We start from the raw sequence: 19,000 nt of genomic DNA on the forward strand, positions 1-19,000 counted from the left end.
AAGAGTGCCGGACTCCATGACTGGAAGAAGTTTCCCAACGGTTGAAAATTTAAACAAACAAAACAAACAAAACAAAACAAAACAAAAAGATGATAGCATATCCAATCCAACCATACTAACTTGGACCCCCATCCTCCCCAACTTCAAAGGGCAAGATCTTTTCCGTCTCCTGTTGCTGAAATGAAGAGCACAATTACCTTTCCAAGAAGAATTTCTGTGTTGTAAGCAAAATGAAATTGTGCATTCCTTTTGGGACCATTACTTTTTATTTTTTTGGTGGTTGTTCCTTTTGTTTTGTGGGTGTGTAATTTTTTTTTTCTTTTCTTTTTTTTTTTTTTTTGTTTTCCTCCTCCTCTTTTTTTTTTGTCTTGAGAGTTTAAAAATGAAACACTATCATAAAAGCATGACCAGAAAATAAACTTGAGCATAATTGTGAAACAGTTTAGCTTTTCACCGTAGTTTCCAAGTCGAAGTTAAGGACTTGTAGCTCACACACTTGCAAATTTTAAAGTCATGTTTCTAGCAGGGTTTTTTTCTTTTCCAAGTTTCCTTTTGAAATACATTTCTTTGTGTATTTAATTGAGCAAAACAAGGGAGTCCTAGCCCAGAGCACCTGGGAGTTGTTAACTCTGTAAATTTAGTCCCTCCTTTTTTTTTTGGCTGTTTATTTTCTAGTATCACAGATAATTGTTGCACAAAACTTGGCATATATAGGATAATGTTAAGCAGTAAGGTAACCAAGCACATGCTGTAAAAGGTAATGAATGCTTGTTTAAAGAATCCTTTCACCTTTTATGGATAACAAATGCAATCCTTGGTCCCTCCTGCCCCCCCTCCCCCCCAACTTTTTTTCACCACACTGATTTTTTTAATCTCTTTTGGTTTTGTCCACTTGAAAGGGCAGTTTATATATCCTAACACTATCCTCTAAGTCTCAACAACCAGGAATCTCTGTTTTCAAAAGAGACCTATCCTACACTTGGGGTATCGAGTCAATTCTTTGTGTATGAAACGATGTACAAATCAATGTTTTGAAAATAATGATCTTGAACTTTCTAAGTTAAAACAGAAAACAAAAAAATAAACCTTTTTTTGATTGTTTGCCATATTGGGTGGGTTTACTCTTAGAAATCGCATGCTGTAGAAATGCTAAACAAGTGCATATTGGACTAAGTCCTTCGATGTTTTTTCTTTGGAGAAATAACCTGTTTAAAAACTGTAACCATTGTCGCTGTATTCATTTATTGTTGCTACTCTGTGCATAAATCTATGAAGAACTCAAGTACCAAGCTATGCACGTTTTGGAGTAGCGTGAGAAGTCACTTTTTTTATTGGGTTGTTGTTGGTTTTTTTTTTTCTCTTTCCTTTTTGGTTTTCTTTTTCTGGTTGTTTTTTTTTTTTTGGGTTTTGTTTGTTTGTTTTGGGGTTTTGGTTTGTTTGGTGTTTGTTTTTTTTTTAAAGAAACAGCCTGTTCAAACAATCGCTGTCAAAAGATTCTGGGGTGTGGGAGGAGGGAACCTTAAGACCATCTTCTTTATAAACCAAACGAAATCAGTTCCTCACAGCCAGTTGTTCCTCTTGTAAGGATGAGTCCTTTGCATCTGATCAGAGTCATTTTTGTAACGAGCAGGTTTTCCTGGCTTTTCTTTTCAAATAAAATGTTAAAAGCAGCAGTGTTTGGACAGCAGATTGTTCTGTTAAACTTTCCTATCTTCTCACTGTATCCAGAAATGCTCCTTCCTAGCAGCAGTAGTAGCTTTTCTCCATTTTGTTTTTTCTGCAACATTCTGTACAAAAATGTGCTGTAATTGTGCGTTAGGCCTGGATTTGGCATAAAAGATGAATTCCCTCTTACTCTTTCATGAAACTACTCTGTAGAGCTTTCTCCACGCCCTGTATCCCTCTTCACCTTTTGTATTTAATTTTCAAGTCAGTGTACTTCAAGAAAGCTGGATGCAAGATAGATACTATATTAAAATGTAATGTTATTTAAGATGTAATAAAGCAGTTTGACATGAGTTTTGACTGATCTGGTTTGCAGCTTATTGTTCAACCCACAAAACGGCTTCTGGCAGGATTTGAGTTGTGAATTAAAGAGAAGAGAAGGGTACTTTGCCCCCAAAGCTCAGTGTTGCAAAAAGGCTTGGAGTTTCAGTGGTTAATTGGACAGGTTAGGCAGTGTTAGAAAGGTCTGTATTGATATGAAGGCATGTGGGGTTTGTTTTAAGGCCAGTTGCCAGATGAGCTAAAAACCATCATGGGTTTTGTTACTGGAAAGTGTCTCCAGCAGTATCCAAAAGTGGATGTGTAAATGTGCAGTATTCACTGGCACTGATGGCCAGCACGTGGAGCATAGTGGCTGCAGGCATTTTCCTCCTTCCATTCTCAGCTATTGAAGATGGACATTTCTTGGGTTGATTGCTAGAGCTATTCAAGAGTTTAATCAAAACCTGCTGGCAGGTCTCTTAGCTCCAAAGGAAAGGAGCTGGTGTGATTCATGTGGTATACATCACAAAAATGCTTTGTGGCATAGAAAAGGCTGCAGCACTTGAAGTAGGACATCAGAGCAGGAATGTTTAGTAACTTCTTTTAAAACTTTTGTATCCTTTAATAGGGAAAGAATTGAGTGGAACAGCTTGAGGATCTGGCCAGATAAGCTCTCTTGTCATTGTTAGCCGTCCTTACTGTAGGGACTGAGAAGTGCTGAGAAGGGTAAGTAGTTGTCATTTTAATGCTCAGTAAGAACAAAGTCTCCACAAGGTAGAATAGCATCTAGAAAAATAAGGATGGGTTTTATAGCCACAGAAGCCATTCCTGAAATGAGGTGTTGAAAGGCAGTTGATTTAACAACTTGGTATTGGTCCCCTGGAGGGTTTTGGTTTGTATTTTCAGTGGGTGAATCTCTTCCCTTGTTCTGACCTAAACAAGAGTGGATTTTCACATCAACCAAGAGAAATTCTAGTGCCATGGCCTTGGTTTCATACCAAACATGGAAATTCTCAGCCTTGATGGAGAAGTTTTTAAGAGATGTGAGTATGGAAAATATGATGGTGACATTACTTAACTAACAGCCATCGACTGGGAGCTTTGGCTTTTTGGACTGCAGGATATTGGTAAGTAGCCCAGGGCTGGAAATGCTTAAAACTGGGAACTCAGCTTCAGTCTCTTCCAGTTTGAAATGGTATGGCTGTTTTTTTCCACTCTCGTGGTATATTTTTATTCCAGTGGATCTTTGATAGGTGACTTTGTCTAGTCAATAATAAAATCAATGCAGGCACACTCTGCTTTACCTTCCTTAATCTCTGCCCATATGTTACACTGCTGCTTCCTACCCGTGTTGAGGGTGCCTTTGCTGGCAAGAAAACACCTGCCAGGATAGTAACTTCTTGTGTCAGGAGACTAATGTGCAGTTACAGTTTATGTGAAATGCAAACAGTTGCAAATGCCTCTCACTACAGACTGCTTTAGTTACATCTGGAGCTTTAAACTATATGCTTTAAATATCTGTCTGTCTGCTTGGGTGTTCAGAGACCTGCAACTGAGAAAAATGGGGATGCAAAGTGTGAAGCACTGAACTCTTCTGGCTTTGATTTCAGTCCAAGCATTTTGAGTTTTGAATACCTCTAATTTTAGAGTGGGCTTGGATCAGTAGTCAGATCAAAATGGTTTCTGTAATTTTACCTATAGCAACCCTCCTGTAGGCTTTGAAAAGACTCTGGCTGAAAGATTCCAAAAAAGCTTCAGCAAGCTGCTGCCAAATTTCTAGAGCAAGGCTTCATAAAGTGAGCACACTGATGTGTGAGGATGGTTTGACTTTCTTTGGTCTTTGTGGCAGCACTGGCAGCTTCTCACCCGTGGTCTCCTGAGTGTGTTTTAAGTGTACAAAAGGATGGGGAGTGAGGTCTTTGTAAAGGAGGGTGGAGCAAAACGTTGTGTTTGTGAAGCATGTTAGGTGAGGAAAGTGGACAAGACCAATGGATCTGAGCTATTTAGATAATGAGTGGATGAAGTGATAGGAGAAGAAGTTACAGTTGCCTGATCCTGGCTTGGAAAGCTGTCAAAGTAATAGGATGGACTTCATGGGATTGGGATCCTCTGACAGAGCTGGGGAGGAGCCAAGCGAAGCAAAAGGTAACAGATGTCTCAAACTCAGTACCTAGACTTAAAACTTCTAATGAGCATGTTTTCTGTGCTCCCCCATGGCCTTTAATTTCTTGGTGAATCCCATGTATGAAAGATGGGAGTTTCTGCTGCTAGAAGAGATGATCAGAGTTGGGCCTTCAAACTTCTGGCCATTAAGTGCCCTGGCGTGCATCAGCGGGGAAACGTACTCGAAATTACTGATTGAATCATGCTTTCTAAGAGCTAAAAATAGAAAGATCTGGGTTCTGGGAAGTGGCAGAGTAAATAAAGAATAACAAAACCTGTCACCCTTGCTGAGTTCCGTGTACCTTGGTGTGAAACAAATCAGGATCCTGTGTGGCACTGTGATTAACGCTGCTTCTAGTGTAGGTGTAACCATGAATTCAGATTTGAGGGGAAAGAATAAAAGAAGCAAGTAATGAACATGTTCTAACAGCAGCTGGCTATTTTTGTGTAGCAATGTTCAGTTTTTCTTCATCTAGTCCTGCTTCTGCTTCCAACATCTCAGCCACTTGATGGGTGGGAGCTGAGCTGGTCAGTGTCTAGCAATATTACATTTCAGTGTGTATTTAACACACAACGGTTTAGGTTGGCAGGGACCTTCAAGATCATCCAGTTCTAATCCCTTAGTCCATGGCAGGGACACCTCCCACTAGCCCAGGTTGCTTAAGGCCTCATCCAGACCTAGGTTTGAATGTTTCCAGGGTTGGAGCCTCCACAACTGGTCTGAGCAACCTGTTCCAGTGCCTCATCACCCTCATGGGGCAGAATTTCCTCCTACTATCTAATCTAAGTTTAGCTTCTCCCAGTTTTGAAGCCATTGCCCCTCATCCTGTTACTTAATGCCTTGTTAACAGGTCCCTTTTCAGCTCTCCTGTAGCTCACTTCAAGTACTGGAAGGTGTTACAAGGTCTCTATGGTGCCTTCTCTTCTCCAGGCTGAACAGCCCTAACTCAGCCTGTCCCCAGTGGGAAGATGCTGCAGCCCTCAGATCATCTTCATGGCCTTCTTTAGACCTGCTCCAACAGTTCCATGTCATAATTCACCTGAGATAAGTGAGAAATGTATTATTTTTACTTCTGTCTTCTGGTTTGGGCTTGTATGAGACAGGCTGAAAAGAACAAACACCAGCTTTCAGATCACTGTTGAAAGGGCATGCTCAGCCCATTCCCTTGTCACCCCTGCTGAGTGGCTCTGTCACATGAAGACTGCTGCAGACATCTCATATCCTGACTGGCAGCTGCTTGCATCCTGTCTGATGTGCTTTTTCCTGGCAGTGTTAGATGCTGATTTAAATGTTACTACTTTGGTCCAGTGTACCTGATGAGTTACAAAACTCCTGCTCTGCCTCCTGAACCATGGCTGGATGTTGCCGTGCGCTTTTCTTACTGTTGTGGTGAGAGCTGATCTGCTAAACCCCAGTCCATGAGCTGGCTCTTGGTCACTTGGGCTGAGAAAATGAAGGCCTGGGTGCTGCTGTGGCTGGATGTTGTCCCAGGCTTGACTGCCTGCGTTAAACCATCTCTCCAGGAAATGCTGTTCAGACAATCTGTAGTTCCTGTTTCCTGACAGGGGCTGGTCTATGACTGGCAGGTTTCTGGCCTCCTGACCACAGGGCCTCACGTTTGCATCTGTACTTAGCTGCCTTCTAGTTTGCAACCTGTGCAAATTTAAGAGTGTTGAAATGTAAACTGAGGAGAAGGTTCCTCCTGAAGCACTGATGGGTTAAATTGGTTTAGTGGAAGCAGGGAAAGCTTCAGCTCCCATTCCCATGGCAGTTCCTAAAATCTTGTCACATATTGCCAGATTGTAGGCTCCCAGACCAGGAGTCAGTGTTCTAGAGCACCTCCCCTCTGATAATCTGGGCCATTCAGAAGATTGGCATTAAAGGAAGGCAAAGTTGAATCATTCTGAAACTGCCTACTCAGCTTTTTCTTCAAGTGTCAATACTAAAAAGCCTCCAAGGAACGTTTTGAAAGGGAGAGTGGCACAGACTGGCTGTGAAATTGCCCAGTATGTCACTTGTGTGGGGAAAACAAGCCATAGAAATGGGAATAAAAAGCTGGGTGAGCCTCTCCTTGCAGAGCTGGCTGCTAAAAAATCACCCTTTAGAAACACAATTGATTCCAGGCTTAAACTCAAGTGAATTTTGTCAGAAAATAAACCAAAGAGAATCTCCTCCTCTTAATTATTCACAAGCCATTTGCTCTAGGTTAGTGCAGTCAGCTGTGCTTGACCCTGCGAGCTAATCATCTGTGCAGCTGGCAGTGGAAAATGAGAAGTGGGATCTAACAGATTTTTAAACGACAAAATAGGTAAGGGAGGGGAAAAAAAGTCTGTGAAAAAAGGAAGTGTTGAAGCTGGAAAAGGCTGAGCTCTGCTGGGCACGGAGCGCAGGCAGGCGAGCAGGCAGCGCTGCTCCATCTGCTGGCACAAAGCACACTGCAGAGGGGTGAGAGCCTGTGCTGAACCTGCCTGCAGTCTTTGTTCCTGGTACGTGCAACCCTTCCCCTGTGCATCTTCAGAGCCTGCTGAAGATGTTCTGGTTGCACCATATAGACTCCAGCTTTTTCTAGTATTTATTCTTATAGGAACTCCTGATTATTTTTTTTTTATGTAAAATCTTCAGGTGGCAGAGGTGGAGAGGTTAAAATCAGCCTAAGTGGAGTAGGGGGTTAGCCTGAAATCCAGCTCTAAATTAGGAAATCATGGATGGGGATCATGAAGAGACACAGTAATTCAGAATCAGAATTAATCAGGTTGGAAAAGACCTTCAAGATCATCCAGTCCAACCTTTCACCCAACACCTTCTAATTAATTAAACCATGCAGTAAGTGACTCATGCAGCCTCCTTTTAAACACCTCCAGGGATGGTGACTCCCACCACCTCCCTGGGCAGCCCATTCCAATGCCAATCACTCTCTTGGTGATGAACTTTTCACATCCAGCCTAAACCTGCCCTGGTGTAGTGTGAGGCTGCGTCCTCTTCTGTCACTGGGTGCCTGGCAGCAGAGCCCAACCCCACCTGGCTACAGCCTCCCTGCAGGCAGCTGCAGACAGCAATGAGCTCTGCCCTGAGCCTCCTCTTCTCCAGACTGCACACCCCCAGCTCCTTCAGCTGGTCCTGGTAGGGCTGTGCTCCAGCCCCCTCCCCAGCCTTGCTGCCCTTCTCTGGACATGTTCAAGCACCTCAACATCTCTCTTGAATTGAGTGGCCCAGAACTGGACATGGTACTCGAGGTGTGGCCTGAGCAGTGTTGAGTACAGGGGCACTTCTTTCTGCCCCCGCTCAGTCTTTCTGAGCTCCCTCTCGACATTTTTGATGCACCCTGTCACAGCTCTAATCCAAAGTGCTTGCTCTTTTTAGCTTTCCTCCTCTGTTTTAAGGAGGAACTGGGAGCTGGAGTTGCTAATGAAGAGCTTTTGATTGACAGGGTGCTGATGCTATGCTCAGACTAATGCTGTCCAGCAGTGCAGTGACGTGCCAGTCTGCAGGGGATAGGAGCAGTGCTAGCATCTGTAGTATTCTTGGATCTGGTAGACCCATCACATACTTTCTGAGCCCTTGTTTACAAAAGCAACTTATTTCCAGATCTACAAAATCCTAACAGTTAGGTTTTGTCTCTTGCAAAAATGAGGATTCATGTTGAGTGAAGTGCAAGTAGGCAGCAGCAGATCCTTTTCTCTGCTGCCTGCTGCTTGACAGAGTGAGTCATGCTGTAATAATGTGGAGCTGCATATAGTTATCTAAACTTCCATTGATTTTTCACCTTAGTTCCTTATCTTTTTTTAGTCATTTACCTTCTGAGATATTATAAGCAAAACTGAAACAAGGTCCAGAGGGAATACTCATGTTTGCTCCTTGGCTCCCTGAAGCAGGAAGAGCAGGGACAGGATTTAGAGTGAATGGTAGACAACATCTGATGTTTAAGTCACTCAAGCTTTAGAACTGCAAGGACTTTTTGCACTGTGTTCTTTTGGGTGCTGAAGGTGCTTAGGACACTGTGTTAGTGTCCAGAGGGCACTAAGCAGTGGATGAAGTCTAGGTGTAGCTTACAGTACACAGGTTATTTCTGCCTTCCTGTGGCAAACAAAAACGTTTGCAATATGCTTTCTTGGTTTGTGTTTGGTGGGCTTTTTCTTTCTTCCCCCTGTCCAGTGAGGATCTGAGCTCTTGAATGAACAATAAGTATTCAAGGAGTGACCGTTCTGGGAGTGATGGACACCAGTTTGCACTAATGAGAGATCTGGGAGCTTTTCCAAGGATGACTGCATCACTTAATTGAACAATTCTATATTTCATCTCCTGCTTGCATCAGACATGTGTTCAACTCAAGGAATTCTGAGAATCTTGTCAAATCTTGTCCCAGGTTGGTGCTGGTAAGTGATGTGAAAGAGCTGCCCAGGGTATGAGGCATGACTGAATTATGAAGGAAGGCTGAGGAGCATTTGGTGTGGAGGAAGATGAGCAAGGTACATTGGCCAGGCTGGTGTCAGGGTTGGTTCTGAAGAGTAATGCTGGAATTAAAAACTGATCCTGTTGAGCAGTTCTCTCTTCCTCCTCCTGCAGCTTATATTTCAATCAAGTGATAGCATCAGGCATGGTGACAGGAAATGGAGCAATTACAGATAGACTTCAAGAAACAGCTTATCGGAATGGAAGGTTCAGCTTTCATAAGCGAGAGGATCGTTCATGTTCTTTGGAGCTTGTCACAGCTCTGCATGCAAAGAGTAGCTTAACCAGAAATACCAGATGGCAGCCAGGCAGCCTTCTGGCCTCAGCTCTGGTCCTGGTGAAAGGGAAAGTCCCTTGCTGAGTCGTGGAGCCCTGGTGAGCGGGGCTGGCTGCTCCTGGGCAGATAGAAAATGAAATCTCTCAGGGCTGTTGTATGAAGTGGTGGTTGTGTTCCCCTCACCCTTAGATTCCAGGTTGTCCTGTCAGCCCTTTGCACTTCAGCCAGCATCATCAGTTACTGCTGGTGGTGCACACTGGGTGGAAGATGTGCAGTTAAGGTGCTGAGAACTTCAAACCCCTTCTGTCCTGCTGTTGCCCCTGGATGGTTTCCCTTGTCTGTGTGCTGTTTCTGATGCTTTGCTCTTTACACTTTGAATGTCAGGCCACGGCAGGGGCAATAGCAGATAGTGCAGCTTCCTTTTGCAGCTACATTGCAGCAGCATGACTCCAAAGAAGCCTCTTTATCTGAACCACTTGCAGCAGTTAAGAAATCAAGAAATCCCCTGCCAAACCTGCATGGGCCTTTTGGAACTGCTTTGTCAACTCGATCAGGCAATGCCTGCATATGTTTCCCCAGCTAAGCATGCAAAAACCTCCCAGCAGGTTTCTTCACAGCTCTGTGCCCAGGCTTCCCTCCATTTTGTACACCAGGAGCCTGTGGCATGGAGGTGCCTGCATTTACCCTTGTCATGTAATGGCAGAGCTGCAACACAGGCTGGCTCCCTGAGCTGCAGCTCTCTGCTGAGTGAGAAGAGCACTCCTTTACCACGGCTCTTCCTGGCTGACATCTGCTTGCTCAGCCTGATGAATCTTGGCAGTTGCCACCATTTTCACCGTGCAGAATCACTCTAGTGAGCAGCAGCAGATGATGGCCACAAGAGCAGGGTGGGATTAGCATGATGTTCTCTTATTGTTGGAGGAAATGTCAACTGTAAAACATTTGAGTGAAAGCCAGAGAAAGCAGAAATATTCCTAATTTTACAGTTTGGTAGAGAAGGATCATCCTGGGAGTTGTGTTTGGCTGAGTTTTTCATGGAACATCCTCTGCAATCATGTCAAGGGGATTTGTGAGCCTGTTGCTCCTGCTGGGGTGATAGCCCTGCTGCTGTTCTCCCTTATTGTTTGGAGGCTTTAGCGCCTTGCAGTGTGGAGGAAGACCAGACCATAACATCATTGTCTGGGCTCTTTGAAAAGTTGAACAAAAGTGGGCAGCTGCATCACATCTGAAAGTTACTTGGATCTTTCCTTCTCCCCCTCTCTCCCCTCCTTTTCCCATGTCACAAAGCCAGCAGCTTTCCTCCTGACTCCAGTGCTATTTAGGATCCATTGATGAAACAGTCTCCAAGTTGTTCTGATGTGTATCCTGCCCTGTTTAGAATAGCTACCTGCACTGTTGCTGACTGAACTCAAAACTGATGATCCTGATGGATTATGAACTAATTCTTGCAGTATTTAGGAGCTTTGCTTCCATGAATGCTCAGGTACAGACTTTTCAACTGCTGGGAGTTGAAGCTTACACCATAGGTGAACATCAAACACTGCTCCTTCTGGGCTTGTAGGACATGTGGGGTCTGATTTCTGACCTCACAGTCATAGCTGTGTAATTAACTCATGTTAATTTTATCTATGCAGTTTGATTTCTGGTCACTTCTGCTGGCCTCTGACATTTTGGGTTCATTGTGCTGTTTGACAGAAGGTGCATGGACTTCCTTCTGAAAAGAAACTGAAGAGATGTAAGGGAAAGTTCATTACAAGCTTTTTAGCTATGAACTTTTGATTCCTTTCACTTTGTAGGCAGAACCCAGTACTGTTAAATCTTGCTCCTGCTGTAGCTTCACACTGCTGATGTAACTGCCAAAGCAGCAAGCATCTCTATGTGTTGTGTTGCCATAGGTGAAGACTAGGGGGGAGCAGGCCTTGATTTTATGGATGTGTATTAAAATAGAGCTAAAATTTAAACTCTTATCTGCTAAAAAAGATTATGTTCTTGTGATTTAATAACACAGGGACTGTGTTTAAGATCTGGAGAAAATAGCAGTTTGGATATGAGGAACATGAGGCAAGGTCAGGTAAAATAAAATCATAGAATCAGACAGGTTGGAAGAGAGCTCCGAGATCATCCAGCCCAACCTAGCACCCAGCCCTCTCCAATCAATCAGACCATGGCACTAAGTGCCCCAGCCAGCCTTGGCTTCAACACTTCCAGGGATGGTGAATCCACCACCTCCCTGGGCAGCCCATTCCAATGCCAATCACTCTTTCTGCCAACAACTTCCTCCTAACATCCAGCCTGAACCTCCCCTGGCACAGCTTGAGGCTGTGTCCTCTTGTTCTGTTGCTGGCTGCCTGGCAGCAGAGCCCAACCCCACCTGCCTACAGCCTCCCTGCAGGTAGTTGTAGACATCAATGAGCTCTGCCCTGAGCCTCCTCTGCTGCAGGCTGCACCCCCCCAGCTCCCTCAGCCTCTCCTCACAGGGCTGTGCTCCAGGCCCCCCCCAGCCTTGCTGCCCTTCTCCAAACACCTTCCAGCACCTCAACATCTCTCTTGAACTGAGGAGCCCAGAACTGGACACAGCACTCAAGGTGCTGAGCACAGGGGCACAAGAAGCTCCCTTGTCCTGCTGCCCACACTGCTCCTGAGCCAGCCCAGGATGCCATTGGCTCTCTTGGCCACCTGGGCCTCATCTTCAGCTCCTTTGCCAGCAACCCCAGGTCCTGGCACACTTCTGCCTGCACACACACTGAATACATGACCTTGCAAATGGCTATAGCTGTGGGATGATCTGGCTCCATAGGATCTTTTGACAAGGCATCTTCAACGCTCAGCATGAGAAGTAGGCTCAGTCCACTCTGCACTACGTGGCACAGCCGTTGGCATTGCACTGACTCCACCGTGCCCACCGGCTTGGAGATACCAGGCTGCAGCTTCTGCTGCCACCTGCTGTCCATGCCCACTTCAGGCTGGGAACCTGCCCTGGAGTGCTCTACACTGCTTTGCACGAGTAAGACCTTGTAGATGAAGCACCAAAAGTAGGCCTAGCTCTGTTGTGGTGAGCATCTTGGAAATGCCTCTAACATGGCAGTGATGGCACAGAGCGTAGGGCAGCTGGGATTGTGCTGTACCTGTTCCTGTGGTTCACCCCTGCACACATCCTACCTTCTTGTTTTTTCTCTTACACTCCACAGATTATAAAAATACTGTTCCAAAAGGAGCTTGTGTTCTCCTCCAAACCTGTCCTTCACACCTGGCAGTCTGAGAGAAGACAGCTCAACAGATCTCTGAAACTTGGTCCTTCTTCCACTCTCTACTCTACTCACCCTCTGGTACAGAGACATCCAGGTTGGAAAAGCCCCTCAGAATCACCAAGCTCAACTGATACACCTACTCTACAGGCTTCACCCTAAACCATATCCCCAAGCACCACATCCAGGCCAACCAACTGACCCCAACCCTGCAGAGTGAAGCTTCTCTGGAGCTTCTATAAGCCTTTCATGGGCTTATCAATCATAGAGTGGTTTGGGTTGCTCTTTCTTAACCATTCTAACCTTGATCCTTGTCAGCTTTTTTCCTCTTACTTTTCCTGATGGGGTTTGATCTGCACAGACCCCTACCTCCCTGGAGAGAGGTGAACCCTCTTTTAGCCACAACAGGCTCTTGCCACTTGTCAGGACCAGAGGGGCTGACAGCTTCCAAGAGGATCCCACAAAAACACTGCAGATGTGATAAACTGCTGACACACAAAAAGGGAAACAGACTTACATGTAAGTTTAGTAAGTTCAGCTGTTAGGAGTCTTCATATTGCCAAAGATCATAGAATCAACCAGGTTGGAAGAGAGCTCCAAGCTCAGCCAGCCCAACCTAGCACCCAGCCCTGGCCAATCAACCAGACCATGGCACTAAGTGCCCCAGCCAGGCTTTGCATGAACACCTCCAGGGACAGTGACTCTACCACCTCCCTGGGCAGCCCATTCCAATGCCAATCACTTTCTCTGCCAACATCTTCCTCCTAGCATCCTAGATCTCCCCTGGCACAGCTTGAGACTCTGTCATCTTGTTCTGTTGCTGGGTGCCTGGGAGAAGAGACCAGCCCCACCTGGCTACAGCCTCTCTTCAGATAGTTGGAGACAGCAATGAGCTCTGCCCTGAGCCTCCTGTTCACTTCAGTAGATCATATGATTTTATTCTGAGAAATATAAGCCAGAAGCCTGTGAACAAAGTCTTCAAGTGTGGGACAGGATTTTTCACTTTAATAGGAATGCAACTGCACAAACTTCACTGGGAATCCACTAGTTGCTTGTGGCTTCCTGGTGTGTGCAGTAGGTTGAAGTGCCTGGTAAGATACCACTTTGAAGAAGGATATTAAGCAAACAGTCAGGCCAGCATCATTTATCCAAATGCATTATTGATAGCAGGGATTATGCCCCGCTGCAGAGACTTCTATTTCATAGTGGTCTGGGGGGGTATATAGCTGCTGTGGGCAGAGAAGGCTGTTACAAAACTCGTTTGTGAAGCCTGCAATACAAAATCTTGCTACATCCTTCTGTCTCTTGGACACCATGGCATAGAATCATAAAATGGTTTAGGTTTGAAAGGATTTCAAAGCTCAGCCAGTTCCAGCCTCCTGCATTAGACAAGGACAGCTCCCACTAGAAAAGGTCACTCAAGGCCTCATCCAGCCTGGCCTTGAACACCTCCAGGGAGGTTGTGGAGCACAGAAGCACAGAATGTGATCTTTGATCACATTGGGTGCTTCTGTGCTCCACAACCTCCCTAGGCAACCTGTGCCAGTGTCTCACCACCCTCATTGTAAAGAACTTCTTCCTAATATACAGTTTCAATCTCCCCTCTGCCAGTTCAAACCCATTACTCCCCACCCTGTCATTACAATACCTTGTCAATAGTCCCTCCTCAGCCCTCCTGTAGCTCCCTTCAGATACTGGAAGGCTACTCCAAGGTCTCCTCAAAGCCTTTTCTTCAGGCTGAAGAGGCCCAACTCTCATAGCCTGTCCATGGAGGAGAGGTGTTCCAGCCCTCTGAGCATCTTCATGGCATCTTCCCTCAATCGTCTGCATTCACTTACAGACATGAAGTATCATGAGGAGATGCCAATTCTTCTGTACCCTCAATCTTTACAGCCACTGTTGTAAGGGAATAGCAAAGCCAACCTTTCGCATGTCCCAGGCTGGGCTTCTCAAAGTTGCTTGCAGGGAACTGCCTGGGAGAGACACAAAAGTGAGTTGGATCTGGCTGCCATCACAAGGCTTGCGGGAGCAGTGTTATGAGCTTAGTTTAAAAGTTAATCTTCTGTGCTCGAACCCTTGAACCTTTAGAGCTTGGTTAGAAAGTTCAGTTAAGAGCTTCGCAGCATCTCATCAGCACTAGAGGGCACTGCTGCAGTTCTTGCCGCAGCTGTTTGCTGCTTGCTAGCTTTTGGTGCTCCTGGGGTTGGAGCAGGGTGTTGGTGGTGTGATAGGAGCAGCAGCAATTACAGACTCACAGAAACATCCAGGCTGGCAAAGGCCCTCAGGATCACCCAGCCCAACCTATGACCCTGCTCTACAAGATTCACCTAAACCGCATCCCCGAGCACCACATCCAAACGTCCCTTAAACGCATCCAGGGTGGGTGACGCCACCACCTCCCTGGGCAGCTCATTCCAGTGCTCCACCCCTCTCTCTGCGACAAACTTCTTCTTAACGTCCAATCTGAATCTCCCCAGCCTCAGCTTGAGGCCATTCCCCCTGTTCTGTCTCCAATTACTTGTGAGAAGAGCCCAGCAGCAGCCTCCCCACAACTGCACCTTCTGCCACTACCTGTGTGACAGACGTGTTTGGGTACCCCTGCCTTGGGGGCAGGGAGGTCATCGCTGCTTCTGTCTCGAAGTGACAGTGCTACACCACAGAACCCAACGCGATGTCATTGCTCCAGCCTGTGAAACATCTGACAGGCCCTGGGAGGCGACTGCAGGCTGCAGGAGTTCCTGTACTGGAAGCCACAGGAAAACTCACAACCAGGTACAGACTGAGAATCAGTAGCAAGCAAACGTGTGCAGGGTTACAGAGATGCTTGTAGTGTGCTGCATTCACCCATACAGACAGGCTCAGTGGAAGGGGAAACAGTCACAGCCATACTTACAGGCTGGCAGCATTGCACTTACTCAGCCCAAGCCTTCACATTCTGCTGTGGACATTGTAACTGACACAATTCTTGTGCCCAAGGAAGTTCTACATGACAAGCCAAGCTGGCTAAAAGCTGTTGCTGCAGAGGTTTGAAGAAGGGAACTATCAACCTCAGAATCTCTCCTGTCTTTCAAATACTTCTATGTTTGAAGTCTTTTAGCAAATAATCAGTTGCTTTAAAACTAAGCTCGCAAAAGATGGGAGTAAAATCTTTAGACTTTTGCTTTGAGTTGATAATGTGGAGTACAATGTGCAAGGCAAGGATGTGTTGCACTGGAAAAAGCTTATGAACGTAATAGAAGCAGTACTGAAATGTGTATCCTTAGGGTGTTGCACTGTTTTGACCATTAGTGTCCTGTAATGACAGTTTTGGTGCATGACATGGATAAAATGGATCCTGCCTTGGGGCAGAGGCATGCCTGACCTCTTTAGGTATCATAGAATCATACCATCAGTCAGGGTTGGGAGGGACCACAAGAATCATCCAGTGCCAACTCCCCTGCCATGGGCAGGGACAACCTACCCGAGATCAGGCTGCCCACAGCCTCATCCAGCCTGGCCTTAAACACCTTTAGGGATGGAGCCTAAACCAGCTCCCTGGGCAACTAATTCCAGGCTCTCACCACCCTCATGCTGAAGAAATTCTTCCTAACATCCATTCTGAATCTCCCCATTTCCTGCTTTGTTTCATTCCCCCAAGTCCTATCACCACCTGACAGCCTAAAAAGTCCCTCCCCAGCTTTCTTGTAGCCCCATTAAGATACTGAAAGGCCACAGTAAGGTCATCTCCAGACTGCACAGCCCAAACTCCCTCAGTCTCTCCTCGCAGCAGAGCAGCTCCAGCTCTCTAGAGGCTCATCCCCGTGGCCCTTCTCTGGACACCTTCCAGCACATCCATAGCCCTCTTCTCCCAGGGGCTCCAGGTCTGGATGCAGTACTCCAGCTGGGGTCTCAGCAGTGTGGAGTAGAGGGGGAGAATAATTTCTCTTGTCCTGCTGCCCACACTGCTCTTGGCTGCAGCCCAGGCTCTGGTTGCTCTCTGGGCTGCCAGAGCACACTGACAGCTCATATTGAGCTTCTCATCCACCAGCACTCCCAAGTCCCTCTCCTTAGGGCTGCTCTCAAGCCAGGCACTGCCCAGCCTATATTGATGCTTGGGATTGCCTCGACTGAGCTGCAGGACCTTGCACTTGGTCTTGTTGAACTTCCTGAGGCTGGCTTGTGCCCACCTCTCCAGTCTGTCAAGGTCCCTCTGGATGGATCCCTGCCCTCCAGCCTGTCTACTGCACCACACACTTTGGGGTGATTGGCAAACTCGCCAAGAGTGCCTCAGTGTCCCTGTCCATGTATCACCAAGTGCTGTTTTCCTATGAATAGGAGTTGTTCATTAATGGACCTATAAACATTACATTGCTGACTTGGTTACTGCACTGTTTCCTGAATAACTAAGCTGCTGTCTCACAGCAGAGAGGCAAAACAGGAAATGAAAGCATGATTCAGGATCAGCCACGCTTTCTGGGAAGCTTGGGCAGCTCCTGGGGAGCACTCCCACGGCTGGAAGTGCTGCAAAGTTTGTTCTCCAGCAGGAGAGGAAGAAACCAGCAAACACCGGAGAGGAAAATGTATCTCTTAGGGTTAAAGAGGCTTTAAGGAAGAGATTGGAGGGGGGGAATGGTACAGAGGTCTGGTGGGAGATGGCAATCTGCATGGATGTGAGTTTTGGGTTTTTCAGTAGCTGCCTGGCCACTGAATTAGGGAAACCATCCATGACTAAAGAGGGAAGGTAAACTGGTGCCTACGTGTAGCTAGTAACGATGAGAACAAGGCAGTTCTACCAGCACAAACCAGTGCTGCTTTCTGGTACTTTTCCTAGTGCAAAGATTGTAGTGAAGGGTTGGCTTTGAGTGGGGCCCAGAGTCCCTCTAAACCTTCTGTCGGAGGTGGCAGGAGGAGTGGTTTTGCCCAAGCTATTGTAAGTGCAGGTGCAGATCTCTCCAGTGTCTGATTCTTTTGTCTGAAATATTACCTTGTTCTTTTCTCTGATGGAAAGAATCATCTAACTACAGAGCTGGCTGCTCTTTTCACAGGCCTGTTTGGGAGGTATATTTCCCTTTGTGCAAAGGAAAAGGATATCTACATCACCTTTCTGTGGCCCTCTTGAAACCTAGAACAAAGGTTTTTGAATGGGTAGGTTTTCAAATGCATCTGTGATCTGAGCATCTGCAAAATACAAGGGAGTTGAATGCATGAAAAGAAGGATGTTAATAATGCTGGGGTACAGAGAATTCTCATGCAAATCAGCCAGGAGCTGGCAGAGAGGAGGCTCTTTGCAGTTGTGTTTTTGACAGTTTAAAGGGTGTGATCTAAGGCTTACCCTCAGAATTAATTCTATCTCACACTGGAGCGTTTGGATTCCAGACTGCAGGTGTGTTGTACTGATAACATCACCTGGTTTTATCATTCTCTTTTCACAGCTCTATTTAAGTTTTTCCTTTGTATAGATCCCCCCCCCCCCCCAATGCATTTATTCCTTCAAGTCCAGGTTGTGTTGGCATTGTCTGCCTCTCCTCTCGGTTAAAAGCGAGCTGGCTCCATATGACCCTCAAATCAGGGGAGCAAATCAAGATCCAGACGCTTTTATTTTAAATCCATCAAGACTTCAGGTTTACCGACAGCAAAATAAACCAAAACACAACCAAGATATTATAAATTACCAAGTCCCTGGTTAGTATTTTTTTCTTGTGCCAGCAGATAACCAGATAGGACAGCACAAAACAAAGGAACCAAGAGCCTCAATTGCAAGGGAAAAGAACAGAGAAAGAGTAGATTTTGAGATGAAGGCACTGTTGATTTGGAGGCTTTTAAGAGTGTTTAGTGCAATGCTCTCTGCCTGGTAAGAGGAGCAAGTACTCCCAAGGGCTTTAGAGCCATGTGGTGAGAAGCTACCAATACCTTCATTAATTTTGGGCAGCAAGGCTCATGGGCTTACAGTTGTAGTGTCTTAGGGCTGCAAGGAAATTTTTCTTGGTAACTAAACTGCAAATCGTTTCCCTATTGACTTCCAGAACAGAAATTCTGAGTTATCTGACTGCTTGGTACTTAGTGTAATCAGCTGGTGTGTGATATGGTTTTATTGTGGTGAACCAGACCTAAGAATGAATCTTCCAGCTGCATCTCATACCTGTACAGCCCCTGAGCCAGAAAAGCCTGTGGCTGAAGTTTGTTCACTTGCTAGTGACAACAACAGGGTTTGGCCTTTCTACCCTTCATGCCACCTCTTGAACTTCTGCCTCTTGCTATTTAAAATCATTCCCCAGCTGCATAACTGTCTCCAGATGTCAGTGTCACTGATGATACACAAGAACAAAGAGGAATTGAATGTAAAGGCACCATCTTGGTCGGTTCCTTTGCTGCTGTTCAACAGAGTGTTTTCAAAGTTTGGGCAGTTATGAAAGCTTGTGACTCAACTTCCTCCATTGCTACAAGAAGGTGTTTATCTTATTTGGGTGGCTTCTGGCAAGTAAAGGCCCCAGAACAACCAGCTGCTTCTGCTATCAAGAGCCAACTGGTAGCTGAAGTGGCCATTTCAGTATCTTTCCTGCTAGCTGAAGTTGCCATTTCAGTACCTTTAGCTGTCTGTTAGGGTGCTGGGGTGTGTTCTGATGGTAGCCTGGGTGGTACAAATAAGCCAGCTTCCTTGGAATACTGAGAGGTGGAATTCCATCAGGCCAGCAAGCACTGTTGGTTTGGGGACAGTCAGCAACTGCCATTGGCCAGACCTTCCCAAATAGTCAGGGTGAGGTTAAGAGAAAACAGAGAGAAGTTGTTGCCTTTCAGCCTCTCCCTTTGGAATTGTGGACAACAAAGGCTTTGCCAATGTGGAAGTTGAGCTTAGTAAAGGTCTCAAGGGTTGTTTGACTTCAGAGGGATCCTTCAGGATCC

At 46.0% G+C, this 19,000-nt stretch overlaps 1 protein-coding gene across 5 annotated transcripts in view; it reads left to right on the plus strand.

Moving 5' to 3' along the window:
- GNB1 (G protein subunit beta 1) overlaps nt 1-2,018 on the plus strand; it is a 40,548-nt gene extending 38,530 nt beyond the window's left edge. For 4 of the 5 annotated variants that reach the window (XM_064171933.1, XM_064171936.1, XM_064171935.1 and 1 more), the window contains one exon: nt 1-89. The gene's annotated coding sequence lies outside the window, so the exon portion shown is untranslated. The other variant, XM_064171937.1, reaches the window with a different exon arrangement.
- The last annotated feature ends 16,982 nt before the right edge of the window (nt 2,019-19,000 follow it).

This window comes from Pogoniulus pusillus, chromosome 36 (assembly GCF_015220805.1).
Source record: "Pogoniulus pusillus isolate bPogPus1 chromosome 36, bPogPus1.pri, whole genome shotgun sequence".
Lineage (NCBI taxonomy): Eukaryota > Metazoa > Chordata > Aves > Piciformes > Lybiidae > Pogoniulus > Pogoniulus pusillus.